The sequence below is a fragment of the Peromyscus californicus genome, unplaced genomic scaffold, assembly GCF_007827085.1.
Source record: "Peromyscus californicus insignis strain IS unplaced genomic scaffold, ASM782708v3 Scaffold_9__1_contigs__length_137607984, whole genome shotgun sequence".
Lineage (NCBI taxonomy): Eukaryota > Metazoa > Chordata > Mammalia > Rodentia > Cricetidae > Peromyscus > Peromyscus californicus.
Genome location: NW_026294617.1, coordinates 89,087,660 through 89,097,138, shown reverse-complemented (window position 1 = coordinate 89,097,138; position 9,479 = coordinate 89,087,660).

Sequence of the window (9,479 nt, the reverse complement as noted above, 5' to 3'; positions counted from 1 at the left end):
AATGTTTCTTATATCCAAATAGAATTCATTCTGTGGCCTAACTTACTTAATATAATTTGTGAAATTATTGATGTATTTTTTTATTAATTAAATTTATTCATTTATTTTACATCCCAACCACAATTTCCCCTCCCTCCTCTCCTCTCATCCCCTCTCCCCCAATCCACTCATCTGTTTCTTTTCAGAAAGGGGAAAACCTCCTGTGGGAGTCAACAATTCATGACCTATCAAGCTGAGGTAGGACTAAGCTACTTCTCTTGTACTAAGGCTGGGCAAGGCAACGTAGTATGAGGAATAGGATCCTAGAAGACAGCGAAAGCATTAGAGACAGGCCCTGCTTCTACCACTAGGAGTCCCACAAGTATATACACTGTCATACATATGTAGAGGGCCTAGGTTGGTCCCATGCAGGCTCATTGGTTGTTGGTCCAGAGACTATGAGTTCATATGAGACCAGGTTAGTTATTTCTATGGGTTACCTTATGATGACCTTGACCCCCTGGCTCATACAGTTCTTCTCTCTATTCATCAGGATTCCATTAGATTGGCCCATCTGGCTGTGGATCTCTGCATCTGTTTCCATCAGTCACTGGATGAATTCTCTCTAATGACAATTAAGGTAGTTACCAGTCTGATTACAGGAGGTGGCCAATTCAGGTTACCTATCCACTATTGAGATGATTCTTAGCTGGGACCATTCTTGTAGATTTGTGTGAGTTTCCCTTTTACCAGATTTCTACCTGACCCCAAAATACCCTCCCATCAAGACACCTCTTTCATTACTCTACCCCTCCAACACTCCCTCAACCCAATCCCTCATGTTCCCATCCCAGATGAGCCCCAGTGCACCTAGGATATCTCTTCTATTTCCCCTTCTAAGGGAAATTCATGTATCCCCATCCCACTTTGGTCCCTTCTTGTTACCTAACCTCTCTAGGGTTATGGATTATAGCATAGTTTTCCTTTACTTTACAGCTGATATCCACTTATGAATGAGTACATACCATTTTTGTCTTTCTGGGTCTGGGTTACCTCACTCAGGATGCCTTTTTCTAGTTCCATCTATTTGCCTTCAAATTTCCTGATGTCATTGTTTTTAACAGCTGAATAATACTGCATTGTGTAAATGTACCACATTTTCTGTTGAGGGGAATCTAGGTTGTTTCCAGGTTCTGGCTATTATAAATAATGGTGCAATGAACATATTTGAGTAAGTATCCTTGTAAAATGACTGAGTATCCTGTGAGTATATGCCTAAAAGTGGTAGAGTCTTGAGGTAGATTAATTTCCAATTTTCTGAGAAACCTCCATATTGATTTGCAAAGTACCTCTACAAGTTTGCACTCCCATTAGCAATGGAGGAGTCTTCTCCTTGTTGCACATCCTATCCAGCATAAGCTGTCATTAGTGTTTTTGATCTTAGCCATTCTGACTGGTGTAAGATGGAATCTCAGAATCATTTTGATTTGCATTTCCCTGATGGCTAAGGATTTTGAACATCTCTTTAAATGTTTCTCTTTCATTTGAAATTCTTCTGTTGAGAAATATCTGTTTAGATATGTACCTGTAGTTGAATATCTAAATGATCTTATTAAATAAAAAACATGAAGCCAGATATTTGTGTTAAAGCCTTAGAGAGATCAGAGAAATATGGAAAACCATGAGCTAACTTCACCTCACCAACTCTGCAGCTTCCAAAAAGCACAACTGCTGTGGATGTCATTCTGAATGCTGTGAATGTGTGTTGCTCTGATTGGTTGATAAATAAAATGCTGATTGACCAGTAGCCAGGCAAGAAGAATAGGGGGGACAAGCAGAGAGGAGAATTCTGGGAAGAGGAAGAGCTGAGTTGGAGTTGCCAGCCAGACACAGAGGAAGCAAGATGTGAAGGCAGAACTGACAAAAGGTACCAAGTCTAACATAAATAAGAAGTATGGGTTAATTTAAGTGTAAGAGCTAGTCAGTAATAAGCCTGAGCTAATTGCCAAGCAGTTATAATTAATATAAACTTCTGTGTGTTTATTGGCATCTGAGTGGCTGCAGACTGGGCAGGACACAGAAAAACTTCAGTTACACATGACTTCCTGTATACCCAGGCTTATATGCCTTGCTTTTCTGTCCTCTCATTGACTCTTAGCCCAGCTACCTTGCTTCCTACACAGCTCTGTCACAGTCTGTCTGTATAGACCTCCAGGTCTCTATGGTTGGTACTGTGATTAAAGGCATGTGTCACCACACTTGGCTCTGTTCCCTAGTGTAGCCTTGAACACACAGAGATCCTGCCTGCAAAGGGATTAAGGGCATGTGCTTCCTGACTTTTTTGTTTACTTAAAATGACTAGCCTTTCCCTGTTCTCCAGGCAAGCTTTATTTATTAATGCACAAATAGAATATCACCACATGTACCCCATTTTTAAGTTGGATAATTTGTTTTTTTTGATATCTAGTTTCTTGAATTCTTTACATATCTTGGAGATCAGTACTCTGTCAGATGTGGGGTTGGTGAAGATCTTTTCCCACTCTGTAGGCTTCCATTGAATAGCATGGTAAATGTATAGATTAACAAAAACAAAGACAAGAATGACAATGAAAATGAAATAGTTCTTTTTAGAAATTGATCACAGAATTTCAAAAATATATTTGTGCAAATGGAAAGGTGTATGTATTAAACTATTATAAAAGATAAGTTTGCATTGTGAATATTAAGATGTTGATTTGTTCTAATACAATGTCATTGTTAAAAGTCATATAAACACCATTTTCCTCTAACCAGAGTATTTTTAAAATAAATCCATTTCTAAATGGCTTATCTCTCCACACATGTGTCTCTGGGAGATCTGTGCTCAGAGGTGGGAACAAAAGGTGCACCAAAGAGAAAGAGTTTCATCACTCTCTGGATGGTTTTATATTAATTTTCTTGGTGATCAGAGGCAAGCATTAACTTAAAACAATTTGATTCTGTGTTACTAAAACAAAGTGAGAAGTGAATTTATGAAATACATTAAAATATATAAAGTCTATGAATATCAATTCCCAACTTATATCATCCCAATCTGTTTTTATTATATTTTCCACGGTCCTCCTAAGAGAATTGCAGTCAGAGTTTCTCAGAGTTCTATGGCAATTGCATTTTATCTCTCTTTCTAAGGATTTCAAACCTCTGGAAGGCTGGTGATCTCTGTAAATACACTTGTAAATTTGATTAAAAAAATATGTTATTATTAGGAGCAGGGGAGGAAGCAGAAGCAGCTTACATTGTTATGGAGGTGATCTCATATGCATCAGCTGTCACAAGGGTTGTCCCCACTTGACAGTTCAATACCTGCTCATCTTCTGCTGCTGGCTTTGCTGAGCTCTGAGTAAACTGTGCTGTATGCAAACTGTCAGGAAGAGCCTGACATGTCATTAGTACTGACCTACAGAATGACAATCCCAACGTGAAACCAAACAGCACAGATAATTTTCATTAGAGTTCAAATTCATCTTCACACTTTGACACTTAGCCTTGGACAATGAAAGTCCCAGAAAGCAATTGATGAACTCTGTGATTAACTCATAGAATCCTAAAGCTAAGGAATTAACAAAGGAAGGCTGCATTCCAAAGGGCTCAATATGAGCCTTTGTATAATACAGGCAAAAACACAGCCTTCGCAACCAAGAGCTGAGTTAAAATATTTCATGGTATTTATGTCAAGGAGTCTAAGTGGACCCACCTCAGCAGCATTGCTGCTTTAATGCCTTTTCAGCTCAGACGCATCAGAAACACCAACTGCCACCAGAGGCACAGGTACTACCTGGTTTGCCAAGCTCTCTGATGTTGCTTTGCCCAGATGATCCTGACCTCACTTGAGCTCAGAGTGTGTGGGGAAATGCACAACACATGACCTCTACCATGTGGACCCCTGCAAGCAACAGGATGAGCAAGTGTCTACTGAAGCTCTGTGCAATGAGGCAAATGAATTGATTTTCTGGCATTTGTTTCTCAGAATTCAAAAATCGCAGGGCTAAGCCATTTGGGGAAAACAATTACATTCCAACCTCCCACAATGCTCAACGGCACAAGGCCTCTCTTCTCACCTGTGGGGATCAAAGGATTGACCACACCACATGTAATCACTTAAAACCACCAACACGAAGGACATTGAATTGTTACACTATATGTATCATGTATGTTATACCCTGTTTTTATTTTTTCACCTAAATTTTAGAGAAAATGTGTTTTCAGAATTAAAGAATCACTTAAAACACTTAATGCGCTTATTTCTGTATCTTAATATATCGATTGATTTTATTTTCAGAAGCAGACAATTATTTTCAGCAAACCGTGTTAGGCACATTCAGAAGAGTATTAAATCAATGAATGGCCTTGATTCTGCCTCATACATGGATCAAACAGTGTCTTTTCCATGGCCCTGGATATGCAAAGCAAATCTGCCTCCAGTGCATACTGGGATGTAATCTCAAGTGCTCCAGCACTGAAGGATACCTGGGATCCTGAAAGGCACAAACAGCCAGCTCCCTGGGGAATTGAGGCATCAGTGATGGGAGAGCTCATTTTGTGCAAAGGCTCTGGACAGCTGGCAGACGAAAGTGGCAGAGCTGCATGTGGTGACAGGCTCTGGAGACAGTGACTACATTAGCAGCATGATATGTATACAGTGACTCATATTTTTCTCCTTTCAGCCATCCTCATATAAATAGCAAGAGCATCAGCTATAATAACTGAGCATAGATGTGAAATATCAGTGATGTATTTTTAATTTTCTCAGCATTGGGACATTTATTATAATTTACTGGAAATCCCGTGACACAAGAGAAGATATCAAAAGTCTTTAAGAGCAAACAAGCCATGGTTTAAATCCATTCAACCATTAAATGTATGGTGACCTTCAGGTGGTTACTTAAATGTCTTTGGACTCAATTTCTCTGCTGTAATAATAGTATGATAATTACTTGACTGTGGTAAAAATCATAAATAATATGCTAAATTTAAAAGACACTGGTACTGGAGTATCAAAGACTAATTATGATTTGGTTGTATGAGTCTAGATTTCCTATATTATTATTATGTTGGCCTTGATGCTTGAGCTATCAATGCTAATAGTTAGGACAATATATTGTGATTTTAAATTGCATAATTTCAATCCTTAGTTTCCTAAGAACACAGTTATCGAATTTATAGATAATTTGCATATGTATTTGCTTAATATTCTTTTTGTTCTAAGTGTGAAGCAGATGCTTCAGTGGTAGAAGCCTACCACCAGGAGGAGCTCCACAGTCCTTGAAGAGTTTTCTCTTTCTTAATAGGATGGGATAATTCCAAGGCCAATTCAAAACCGACATTACACAGATGGAAGGCCTGAGTTCTCTGCATTCCTTAGACTTCGTTATACTTCAGATTTGTAGGATACATTGCTGTACAGCTTTAGAAACCCATGCTTTAGCACAAAAGGAAGGCCCATTTGAATATGAGAAGGTTAATTCTCAATTAAGGTTTAAAATGTGTACCCATTTATTTCTGCTCTGGATTGAAAGGGGAAAAATTCTGTTTTCTGATTTACTTATCCTACTTTCCTCCTTCTGTCCTTTATTTGATCTTTTGTTCTTGTTGGGATAATGATTCCAAGCCTTATGTAAGTCTCAGAGATTGTCTGACCAGTTTCAAGAAGTGAAGCCCCCATCATTGAGGAAGTGCCTTAAGAACTGAACACAGAACTCAGAATATTAGTCAAGTATAGTACCAGACACCTTGTGACTTGTTACTCCAGGAGAATGGACGTTTCACGTATGAGTTTTACAATTCCTGATACTAGGCAAAAAAATTAATTCTATGAAGTATTTTCTTCTCATAGAGAGCTATCATGCATGTTGGAGATTTGGTTTAAATATTGGAACTTCTGTTTGCTAACTGTAGCTTTTATATATTTTTTAAATATTTCTATGCTTTTTTTCTTGTTGAGTTTAAAAATTTATAAATTGAGATTATAAAGTGCACATTTTTCATATGTGAATCAACTGATGTAATGTTCAAGTCCTTGTTACTTGACAGATATTATTTTGGTTTCTAAAATATAATGTTGAAAAATAAACTACTGCCTTCATAAACTATAATTTAGAACATACACACACACACACACACACACACACACACACATACAGAAAGAGAGTGTCAGTCAGACAGACAGATGTAAAGCAATGTTAGCAAAACTATAAAACAGCAAAATTTGCAATGTGTTTTCTGATGTAACAAGCCATGAATGGTTAGGAGTGAATTTCTGTTATGGGAATCTTAGCTATGTTGTGACTCTATATCCAAGTGGAGTCAGGCATTGCTTCACGAGGATGGGGATTCACAGTCAGCTAGTCAGAATGGATCATGGAGTTTCTGACAACTTGAGAAAGAGAGGCCTCCAGGGAAGAGGAAGTGGGGCCCAGAAAGTTGTGCAGGCTCTTTTGAGCTGGGAAGTAACAGTGTGTGTCGCAGTTGTTGTGACTGTCTTGGGTTTTGCTGTTGTTGGTGGTGGTTTGGTTTGGTTTTTGTTTTTTCCACACAGGGTTTCTATGTATTTTTTGAGCCTGTCCTAGAACTCACTTTGTAGACCAGGCTGGCCTTGAACTCACAGAGATCCGCTCATCTCTGCCTCCTTAGTGCTGGGATTAAAGGCGTGAACTACCACTGCCCGGCTGTCTCGGGTTTTTATCTTTACATTTCTCCCCAAGTTTTATTACATAATAGTTTTATTATATAATAAATGATAAAAGAAATCACAGTATCTGGTACCCATGTGGGGCATTATTAAGCCATTCCAAGGCAGTATAATTCGACCACACCAACCACTGCAGTCTCCCTGAGGTGCAGTGGAAAGAATACATCTCACCCTTCCCACAACCCCTTTTAGACTGCTTTCCTGCATTTGGGGGTTTCAGAACACCTTTCTGGGCTACCAACCCAGGCTAGCTCAGCCACCTTGAGCTGTTTGGGGGCTCAGTCCTTTATGGTTGCTGTCACCAAGCAGCCAAATTTGGCTACCCTACTGATGCTGCTGGTGGCAGGCAGGAAACACATATCCAAAACTGAGGTTGCCTCCAGCCTGTCAGTGTAGCACAGCCACCCCTCTCAGACCATTTCGACCTGGTGCTCAGAATCACCAGGGAAGAAGCTAGTCTGGCTGCCTGTCCAATTTTTCCCATTGCCATAGGCAGGTTACTGCTCCCCAGCCTGAGAGCACTCACTCCTAGCGTGCTGAGCCACAGTGCTGGCTTCTCTTGCAGCTACTTCTCCTCCTCCTGCCTTGGTGCTGCACCTTCTCCACCTGCTGGTCGAACATTGTCACTATATCTGATCACCTTAGCACATTGGCATCAGAGCTGGTAATACACTAGGAGACATTTAAATGGCGAATGAGGCTATTAAATAAATAAGTAATAAAAATAACTTTTTAAAAAAGAAGATGAAAAAATAGGAATGACAATCTTAAAATCTTTTCCATGTTAAAAATTAGAAATATCACCGTGCAGGGAAATAGGCTCCGGTTTACTGCTACTAGGATGCAAAGAGAAAAAAAATAAATGATGGGATAAACAACTTAGTTGAAATTGACTTAATGTCAGTCATAATTATTATCAGCTTGATAATTCATATTTTATCCTTAAACATGGTTTGATAACTGTGCCAAATATAAGAAATTGACTAATAAGATACAAACCTTAGAAAAACTTAACTATTCATAAGATACAAGCCTTAAGCCGGGCGGTGGTGGCGCACGCCTTTAATCCCAGCACTTGGGAGGCAGAGTCAGGCGGATCTCTGTGAGTTCGAGGCCAGCCTGGGCTACCAAGTGAGTTCCAGGAAAGGCGCAAAGCTACACAGAGAAACCCTGTCTCGAAAAACCAAAAAAAAAAAAAAAAAAGATACAAGCCTTAGAAAAGGTTACTACTGATAATATACAAGGCTTACAAATACTTACTAATGAAATATTAAAAATTTGACTGATAAAATACAAGCTATAGAAATAATTACTAATAAAAGTAATAAAATTGTGACTAGTAAAATACAAGCCTTAGAAATACTTACTAATAAAAATAATAAAAATGTAACTGGTAAGCTATAAGCCTTGATTTACCATGGTCTCCTATTCCTTGTTCTCCCTCTCTGTTGTTGATCCAGCAGGGATGTCCTGCTCCTCCAAGCTCTCTTTCCCTCAACCCTCGCCCTTCATTACCCCCATGAAGACCACATGAGAATAGGAAGAAGCAAAGTGCTAGAGAGGCCCACAGAAATCCACAAAGATACCCCCACAACACACTGCTGGCAATGGTTGAGATATAGCCCGAACTGGCCTACTCTGGTGATGGGATGGCCAAACACCCTAATTGTCATGCTAGAAACCCCATCCAACTACTGAGGGATCTGGATGCAGAGATCCATGGCTAGGCCCTGGGAGGATCTCTGGGAGTCCAATTAGCAAGAATGAGGAGGGTTTATATGAGCGAGAATTGTTGAGACCAAGGTTGGATAAAGCACAGACAAATAGCCAAACAAATGGAAACACATGAACTATGAACCAATGGCTGAGGGGTCACCAACTGGATCAGGCCCTCTGAATGGGTGTGACAGTTGATTGGCTTGATCTGTTTGGGAGGCATCCAGGCAGTGGGACTGGGTCCTGTGCTAAATTGCATGAATTGGCTGTTTGAAACCTGGGGCCTATGCAGGATCGCTTGGCTCGGCCTGGGAGGAGGGGACTGGACCTACCTGGACTGAGTCTACCAGGTTGATCCCTGTCCTCGGGGGAGGCTTTGCCCTGGAAGAGGTGGGAATGGGGGGTGGCCTGGGGGGAAGGTGAGGGGGGCTGGAGGGGGGAGAACAAGGGTATCCATGGCTGATATGTAGAACTGAATTGTATTGCAAAATAAAAATTAAAAAAAAGATATAAGCCTTGGAAAAACTTAATAATAAAAATTATAAAAATGGCTAGAGAGATGCCTCAGAGTTTAAGAGCATTGGCTGCTCTTCCAGAGGCCCTAAGTTCAGTTCCTATCAACCACATGGTGGTTCACAAACATCTACAATGAGATTTAGTGCCCTCTTCTGGCCTTCAGGCATAATGCAGGCAGAACATCATATTTTAATAAATAAATAAATCTTTAAAAATAATAATAATAAATATTTAGAAACAGAGAAAAATATTTAGAGCAGAACCTACTGCACCATTACATTTTGAAATTGAAGAGGAGCAGCCAAAGTTATCAGAAAACCAACTTTAATTTGTCCAGTCATCATACAGGAACAGCCATCAAATGATAGGTGTCCTCAATGCTGGGAAGAGCTTACTGGAATCCTTTTGAAATGCTAGATTTAAGGATATTTAAGGAAGCAGTAGTTTCATATGGTAGGTATTCAACTTTTGTGAAGGAGGTGTTAAATTTATGGACAATTAGTAACAGATTTATTCCACAAGACTGGAAAGATTTGGTTAC